This window comes from Dipodomys ordii, unplaced genomic scaffold (assembly GCF_000151885.1).
Source record: "Dipodomys ordii isolate 6190 unplaced genomic scaffold, Dord_2.0 Scaffold149, whole genome shotgun sequence".
Lineage (NCBI taxonomy): Eukaryota > Metazoa > Chordata > Mammalia > Rodentia > Heteromyidae > Dipodomys > Dipodomys ordii.
In genome coordinates this window covers 1,449,757-1,459,307 of record NW_012267365.1, presented here as the reverse complement: position 1 = coordinate 1,459,307, position 9,551 = coordinate 1,449,757, and the positions used below count along the sequence as shown (strand labels likewise).

General features: G+C 38.1%; 1 pseudogene; it reads left to right on the top strand.

Moving 5' to 3' along the window:
- Positions 1-4,561: 4,561 nt before the first annotated feature.
- Positions 4,562-5,556, top strand: LOC105997617 (annotated as a pseudogene).
- The last annotated feature ends 3,995 nt before the right edge of the window (positions 5,557-9,551 follow it).

Below are 9,551 nucleotides of genomic sequence, written 5' to 3'. Positions count from 1 at the left end.
ACTAGGCTAGCAAAGGCTCCACAATTTCTCAGCTTTTCTTTTGTTTTCTTTTCTGAATCTAACAAAGAAAATTTAATGCATCAAACAAGCGTCTTTAACTTGGTAAATTCTGTAGAATGTGGCTTCTTTTCTTCCTCATGTACTGTGATATAATTTGATCTATTCTAAAGCCAAAGGATATGCTTTCTTCACCAGCTAGATCAGGCTTGCTGGCTTTTGCTTTCTTAAAAACAGCTTAAGTCTTGTAAGAGGGAATTGAAGACTGCCAGCCAGGAGGGATTGAGTGTAAATTGTGGGAAGTGTTCTCCTACTCTGCATCTAGAGTGCTAGGAAACATGTTGATCTGCTCGCTGCCTCAAGCAATTCAGAAAGTGGTCCACATTTTCTAAAACCTAAATCCAAACCTTCACCTTCTGCTACCCACCAAGACTTCTCCCTCAGGCTTCTTCCTACCATAGTGTCTTGGGAGCTTAGAACTGCTTTGCCTCAGAAATGTGGCATCAGAAGTGTGTCCTGAGGTCAGCCAAGCAGCTGTGATCTCACTGAATCATCTATGGCTGTGAAAATGCTTCAGCCCAAACTGTGCTCTGTGTTGAGGGTTTAGTATGTGGGCTTCAGTCCATAGCTATCTATGTGCCTCCAGAGAGAGCAGGCTTTTCTCTTTCTCTTGGGCATAGGAGCAGAAGTAAAATATATGTTCTTTATCATGAAGCAGCCACACCCACCTGTTTTTTTCATAACTAATTGCTGAGTTGAGTTTGCCTCAGGGAGCCAGGCAACATGTGAATAAGTTTCTTTCACCTGGAAGCTCATATGCTTCCATTCCAAGGAGGGAGCTACTGACAATAAACTCTGTGTGGGAATGGACTATGTAGATGTTAGAATCTTTTTCTCTGAAAGTGGTTGCTTGAGGGAAAGCATTGACTAAGCATAGCCATCATCTTACAAAAAGCTATTTTAACTAATGTTTATCCTGTTACTAAAATCGTTCTAGGCAATGAGACATAGTATAACACATGGAACACAAGCTGAGTGAGAATTTTCTAACAATATCTGGCCTGGTTGTCCTGTTTAGTGGATTGCTCTGTAATGGTTAACGCTTTTCAAAAGAGCCAATTGAGAAAGATTGTGAACACAATTTCTGATCAATACTTAAAGTTGCAACTCATTAGGGGTAAAACCTGGGTAGACTTCCTACTCAGTGTGGTTGCTTAATTGGCTTTCTGTCAATAACATGCCCTTTAACAGAACTAAACTTTACATGGCTAAGTTCCTTTCTACTTGGTGGTCTTGGAAGAAACCTGCTACAAGAACTTTTTTGTTCTCGAATTATTTAAAGAAAACAAACCTGACTTGAGATATAGACAATACTTCGACTCTGCAGATGATGGAGTGAGGGAAGCCTTTGCCTTCATCTTTTAGACTAATTTTAGAATTATATACCTTAGTTGCTGTCATTTCAGATTAATCAGAACCAGGCTAATGTCTGCATTTTCTCAATTCTTCTTCCTAGAATCTCTAGCGTATTAGGAAAAAAACAACAACTACCACAAAAACAAGAACCCAGTACTAGGCTAGCAAAGGCTCCAGGAATCCTCAGCTTTTCTTGTGTGAATCTAACAAAGAAAATTTAATGCACCAAAGTTGGGTCTTTAACGTGTTAAATTCTGTAGAATGTGGCTTCTTTTCTTCCTCTTGTAGTGAGATAGAATTTGATCTGTTCTAATGCCGAAGGATATGCTTTCTTCACCGGCTAGGTCAGGCTTGCTGGCTTTTGTTTTCTTAAAAACTGCTTAAGTCTTGGAAGAGGGAATTGAAGACTGCTAGGCAGGAGGGATTGTGTGTAAGATGTGGGAAGTGTTCTCCTACTCTGCATCTAGAGGGCTAGGAAACATGTTGATCTACTTGCTGCTTCAAGCATTTCACAAAGTGGATTGCATTTTCTAAAACCTAAATCCAAACTTTCACCTTCTCCTTCCCTCCAAGACTTCTCCCTCAGGCCTCTCCCTACCATAGTGTCTTGGCGGCTTAGAATTTCTTTGCCTCAGAAATGTGGCATCAGAAGTGTGCTCTGAGGTCAGCCAAGCAGCAGTTATCTGACTGATTCATTTATGGCTCTGAAAATGCTGCAGCCCAGTGTTTGCTCTGTGTTCAGGGTTCAGTATGTGGGCTTCAGTGCATAGCTATGTGCCTCCAGAGAGTGCAGGCTTTTCTCTTTTGAAATCTGGGCCTGGGTGCTATCCCTCAGCTCTTCAGGTCAAGGCTAGCACTCTACTACTTGAGCCACAGAACTACTTCTGGCTTTTGTTTTTTCTGCTTATGTGTTGCTGAGGAATTGAACCCAGGGCCTCATGCATGCAAGGCAAGCTCTCTACCACTGGGCCACCTTCCCAGCCTCTACCCAGTAATTTCAATGTAAATCATCAATTGTAATGAGTCTAAAGTCTTTTCCTCCAAGATATCCAAGAGTACTGTACTCATCCTCTGAAGAGTAAATAAGTAATTATTTTAATTAGCTTTGCTTAATATTAATTTATTTGTAGTTAATAGGTTAAAATGTCTGCTGTCTTTCAATGTAATAACATACATTTTGTATTCTTTCTGTCTCTTCATACAAGCCTGAAATCACTATTTCAAAGTAACACAAGCAGAAAAACAAAAAATAATCTGATACAACAATCACAAATCCTACATTATGTGAAAAAACCAACAATATATAAAATAAAAATGAGGAAGAGGAAAAACAATGGCATAATAACAACAGAAAAGACCTAGCTCTCTCTAATGAAATAGAGATTTAGAGTCCTAGCAGGTACTCTACTTCTAGAGAGTCACACCAATCAGCTGTAATTATATATAGACATGCAATTCAAAAGAAGATTTCATGCTGTCTTCACAAGAAAACAGAAATCTATGAAAAGGTGCCCAGCCAGGCAGATGACTTCTGTGACTCTGTTGGCCAACATCTTCAAAAGCACAGCTGCAGTATGGAAATAAAAGGGCCACATGGGAAAAAAGCAAGAACAGAAGTGTACATCAGAGACAGCCACATCCATACACAGAGACAATTCACCATACCACTTGACAGTCCAAACTGTCACTGGAACCACAAGTATTAACATCAGAACATCTCACTACACCTGATTTCTACTACACTTAATGGTCTAGACAAAATTCCTAACTCCAGAAAAAACAAATCACAACAGAAGATCAAACCAACACTTGGAAAATCAACTAAGAACATAGAGAGTCATCTACTAACATCATAGATTCCCTCAAAAGAAATCATCTAAATGGACAGAACAAATCAGAAAAAAAACAAGAATAGTGATGACAAGGTAGTATAATTCACAAGTAAATAACCAGGCATTAGAACAGACAATGAAGGACCTAGAAGATAGTTTTCAAAATACATTAAAATATTGGTCAAAAATGTGATTAATGAAAAGAAACAAAACCTCTCCAAGGAAATTTGTGAACAAGATGAGACCAACTAAAGATTAGCAAAATAATTCATGGACACTACAAAAAGAAAAATAATTCTGAGAAGGCAAGCAATTCCAAGGGAAAAAAAGGATGCCTAGTTAAAAGATATAAGAGAAGACACAGCTAAAAAGACAACCCTCCCAACCCCCCATCTATAGAAAAGATGTAAATAATGTCCATACAAGACCTAAAATAAAGCTTTAATAAAGAGATAGAAGCCCTAAAAAACGACCAATTAGAAGACAGTGAAATCAAAAACAAAGTAGAAAGTCTCCACAGCAAATAGATGACATAGAAGATAATCTCAGGGGGTCAAAGATCAAATATGTCTAATAGGAAAGAGGAAATAATCATTTAGAACAAATCCAATAAATAAGAAATGATCTTGCCAGAACTTCAAGACTCAATTAGAAGATCAAATTTGGGGGAGATATGTATCAAGAAGGAGAAGAGCAGGAAACTAAATGGATGGGAAACATATTACAGAATTCTAGCAGAGAACATTCCAAAAATCCAAAGAGATAGGCTCATTCAGAGAGGAGAATACTTTAGAACACCAGAGAATTCTAGAACAGAACCATCCACCAGCACATCATAATCCATTATAGGATCATTAGAGATTAAGGAAAGGATTCCTAAAGCTGCCATAGAGAAAAGATTGATTATTTATGAAGGATGTACAGTCAGAATAAATACAGATTTCTTAGCTGATATGGTAAAAATGAGAGCCTGGCATGATATAAGACAAACATTAAAGGCAAACAACTACCAACCGTGGGCACACCCGAAGAGCTCTCCGGTTCTGACGGTTCCAGGGCCTAGAGCTCCGCTAGAACTTAAGGTCTTTCCGAACGGCCTCTCCTCACCCCCACCTCCCCATGGCACAGACCGGACGAGGTATGTGACACATTCTCAGACCCTCCAGACAACTCAACATCAGCCACTTCTTTGTGACTGGATCCAGATTAAGGTTCTCCCAAGACAGATTTCATTGGATCCACATTCAAGAAGACTACGGATTTTCCACAACCTCACTACATCACTGTAAAGTGCCTAGGCCTTAAGACTTGGGTACATGTATTACAACGGCAAGAGTGCTAGCACCAACAAAAGATTATTGGACTGCTCCTCTGTTTCACAAAGCATACTAATCTTACAACAAAAAGTATGCCAAGTGCCTCTATGTGACATCACCACCAGCTGATCACGCACAAGAGAAAAATAATTTAGACAGAGTGTTATCTTTTCTTGAGAATCTAGGATTGAAGGAGCTGTTTTGAGATCTGTGCTGCTAGTAAGTGACTGGAGTGGTCCCTGAGTTCAGAGACTGAGTTGCAAGTGAATGAAAAATAGACAACGAAATATTGAAGAATTGCACTGAAGTGCAAGCCAGATTTAACCCTCTTCAAGTAATATTGTTTGAACTGAGAAAATGCTAAGCCAAACCTGTTACAGGACTGATTATTTGGGTGTCTCTGTCATTGTTACCTCTTGCTGTTACATTGTTCCTTGTTCTCTCTTTCTAAGTCCAGAAGTTCTCTGATAATTCACATTGCCCTGACTGTGGGCAACAGTGGTTCCCTAGTTGAGAAGTAGGCCATTGGTTATACCAAACTGAACTTGTTGAAATGAATGTTACCAGGTCTTCTTAGACTGTATTAATAGGGCTGATTATTGCCCTAAATGCTATCCTGATAATCCTGCCAATAGAAGCCTTGTTCTTCCTTGGTCTTTCCCACTTGAATGGGCTCCCCATAATCTCACCAGGTGGACCTTTGAAAAAGCTTGTCATCCATTTCTTCTGGGTCCTCCACTGGTTAGAAAAAGGATCCATGATTCCAGAGTAGCTGGTTTTAACCCAGCTTTACAGTTAATCTTGACCAGAATAGATAAAACCTTAAATAAGAAACTTGGCCAAAACAAGTAACTTCTTAACAGTCAGAATCATGGAGACTGTAAAGGATTTGTGTTAGTAGCTCAGAGAATATGAAATAAGAATTCATTTATATTTTATCTTTATCTTTCTCTTGCTCTCTCTCTCTCTCTCTCTCTCTCGTGTGTGTGTGTGTGTGTGTGTGTGTGTGTGTGTGGTGTGGTGGTGCTGGCTGGGGATTGAAGCTGGGACCTGGTACATGCTCTGCAAGTGCTCTACCGCTGAGCTATACTCCCAGCCCTCTTTTCTGAATCTGACCCAGACTGTCCCTACTATTTGGGGAATTGCTTAAATAGCTGGGTCTGCTTCTGTGGTTTTGCATTATCTTTTTTTAATTCAGTATGAGTTTAGTATTCCAGGCAGACTAACCCATAATCCTATAATTTGTTTTGGAACTAATATGCCTTTCCTGAAATTCCATAGCCTATACTGACAATGTAGCCTGGATAAGAGGCCCCAGGTTGTTATAAATTCCCTTGCTTATCCATTAGTGATAATGAGCTATATGTGTTTATATGTATGCATATCTATAGAATTTATTCATATATAGCCATATAAAACCATTGGTTCTGTTTGATTCCATTATCAGTCACCATCAGAGAATATTGATGTTGATAGCTGGTCACTCAGAAAAATCACATTTTATTAAGTAGTACTTAGATTACACAAAAATTTGTGAAAATGCTGTTTACACTCACTTGGCTCTGTATAACCAAAGACTGTCCTGTCTTTGTGGTGATTGAATTTAAAATGTCATCCTCTGGAGATGGAAATACCATTGTATCTATATGAAATTTATGAAAAAATGAATTATTAAGCTTGACTCCATATAATTTATGAACAATCTGTTGATGGTGTTTTTGCAGGATACTTCTGGACATTAGCCACATTTTGGGCTTCTCATAAAAGTTGTGGAACCAGAGGTGGAGTTTAGTAACTTAGAAAAAGCTTTGAAGACATCTCAGAGGACACTGAACAATTTATAAATTCTGCTTAAGACTCTAGATAATCCAGTGCTTATGTAACAGCAATGTTATCAAGGACCAGGTTCTTTCTATCTGTCCCTCTTGGGATTCTTATGATGTTTGCTTTTTGTCCTCATGGTTGTTTCCTAAGTACAATATGTTTGTTGGGGCAGACACTTCAATGTCAACATAAGGCTGGAAGTGGTCACAGAAAGTTTTCTCCTTTCAAGCCTGTCTTTTATTTGGGATTAAAATCTTCCCCATAAATCTCTAGCAGATTTGTTTTTACATTTTATTAGAAGGTACTGGTTCACAAAAAAGCCTGCGAAAACCCTTCAAAGGAGACTTGTTGGCCTTATCTGGGGTAAGGCACTTTGCCTCTACTGATAAGATCAGAATTCTTTCAGGAAAGAAGAAATGGAGGGGAGGTTGAATGGCTGTTAATAATGGAACATACTTGCCATGTGTTGTGAAACCTAAGAATTTGTTAATGTGTATCAAGAATGTACCCCAGAGATCCACCCCTTTATCTGCCTTATGTCTATCATGATGGAGTTTCTCTCCTGTTATACTGAATAAACTATGTGGACTGTTAAAAAAAAACTACCAACTGTGAATATGGCTGCAAGTCAAACTCTCCTTTATATGTAAAGGATATATAAAAATATTTCATGACAAAGAAAATTTGAAACAATGTATCTCCACCAAATCAGCAGGATAGAAGTTAATCAAATATATCCTAAATAAAGAAGATCAAGAAGAACAGGAACTGGTTATATAAGCTGTTCCCTACCAGATAACAAGGTAAATATTGAGTAGCTGAGGCACAGCTCCTAAGAGAACACACCCAAATAGATAAAATTAGAGAAAAAATGAGACATCATAACATAATTTAGCAAAATTGAGAATGTTATGAGAGTACTTTGAAAACCATATGCCAATCACCTAGAGAATTCTGGAGAAATTGACACTTTTCTATATTCGAATTGAACCAAGAAGTGACCCATAAGAAGTAATGAAAATGGTGGGTGGGAAGGTGGCTCAGTGAAAGAGCACTTGCCTTGCATGCATGAGGCCCTGGGTTCTATTCCTCAGCACCACATAAGCAAAAAGAAAAAAGCCAGAAAGGGCGCTGTGGGTCAAGTTGTAGAGTGCTAGCCTTGAGCTGAAGAGCTGAGGGACAACACCCAGGCCCAGAGTTCAGGCCCCACGACCGGACCCCCCCAAAAAAATAAATTAAAAAAGAAGTAATGGAAGTGAAATGTCATTAAACCAATTCTCATACCAGAAAAATCTAGAACTCAATGGATTTACCATGAAATTAAGGCCTGCAAAGAACTTGCAATACTCAGATCTAACTCTTCAACGGAATAGAAAGGGAAATTGAATTATCAAACACATTCTATGACTCTAGAATTAGACTCTTCCCCAAATCAGATAGGGACTCATCAAAGAAAGATCTATGAACCCAACTCTTTGATAAACATTGATGCAGAACTTCTCAATAAAATTCTCACCAACCAATTTTAGCAACTAACAAAAAATTATATGCTATGATCAAACAGTATTCATCTTAGGATACAATTGAATTCAATATATTTGTCAATAAACATAACACAAACCATCAGCAGAAGCAGGGACAAGAACCACGTGATCATCTATATGGATGTAGAAATAGCTCTTAAAAAGCTCCAATATCCTTTTATGATTAAAAGGTCTGACAAGCTAGGAATGCATGGAACTTTCCTCGATATAATACAGAGTATGTATATGATAAAGACATAATAAGCATGTACCTAACGGTTGAAGCATGAAGATATTAAATCAGGAATGAGGCAAGGATGTCCACTCTCTCTACTACTCTTCAATATAGTAGTGGACTTTCTAGCAAGAACAATAGACAAGAGAAAAACATAAAGGGGATCCAAATAGGGAAGAAGTAAAAATATCCCTTTTTACAGATGAAATGATCCTGTATTTAAAGGACTCTATAGCTTCCTCCCTCAAGTTAGTAAAGGTGATGCTAACCTTTAACAATGTAGCAGGGTATAAAATCCACAAGAATCAGTAATTTTTCCATGTTACCAACAATGGGAAGATCCAGGCTGAATCCCAAAAACAACCTCATATGCATTAGCCTCAAATCAAATTAAATATAAACAAAAAAGCAACCACAAAAAAACTAGGAATTAATTAATTTAACTGAAAATGTGAAGGATCTCTACTGTGAAAACTTTAAAAATCTGAAAAGGGAAATTGAAGGAGATTCAAGGAAATGGAAAGTCTTTAATTACTCCTGGTTGGAAGAATTAGCATTGTGAAAACTGCAATTCTGCCGCCAAACAATTGACAATGCAATGGCCATCAAAATCCCAACAATATTCTTTAATGCAGTAGAGAAATCAATCCAAATTTAATATGGAATTACAAAATTACACATGAAACAGAAGGCTTAGAAATTAACTCATGGCCTATAGTCATCTTACACACACACACACACACACACACACACACACACACACACACACACACACACACACACACACACAAATGGAATTTTATTCACCTGTCAGAAAGGATGACTTTTCACCAGTTTTAAGGAAAATGGCAGGCTTGGGAAAATTATACTAAGACAGACTCAGAGCAATATAGGTTTTATGGATTCATTCATTTATGGTAGCTACAAGGTGCCTACAAATCTACAAGTAAACAATACAGATTCTACCTCGTCCCAGTTAGAATGCCCATTATCAAGAAAACTAACAATAGCAAATGCTGGCATGGATGTAGCCAACTGGGAACTCTATTACAGTGTTGGTAGGAAATTAAACTTGTTCAACCACTGTGGAATGCAGTATGGAGTTTCCTCAAAAGACTAAACATAGATTTCCCTTATTACCCAGTAGTTCCCCTCATGGGCAGTAATCCAATAAACAACTAACATGCTCACATTAAAGCTACCAGCATAACCATGTTCAGGGCCCAGGCCCAGAGTTCAAGGACTGGAAAAAAAGTTATCACTGGTGGTATTTGTTTCCACAAATATGAACCTTTTGACATAAGATACCAAATCATTCTATTTGCAGTAACTAGGATAGGATTTAAATGTAGTGGGTGATAAGAATGGCTTCTTTGTTGAATGTTAGGAAAAGGATCATTTGTTGTTG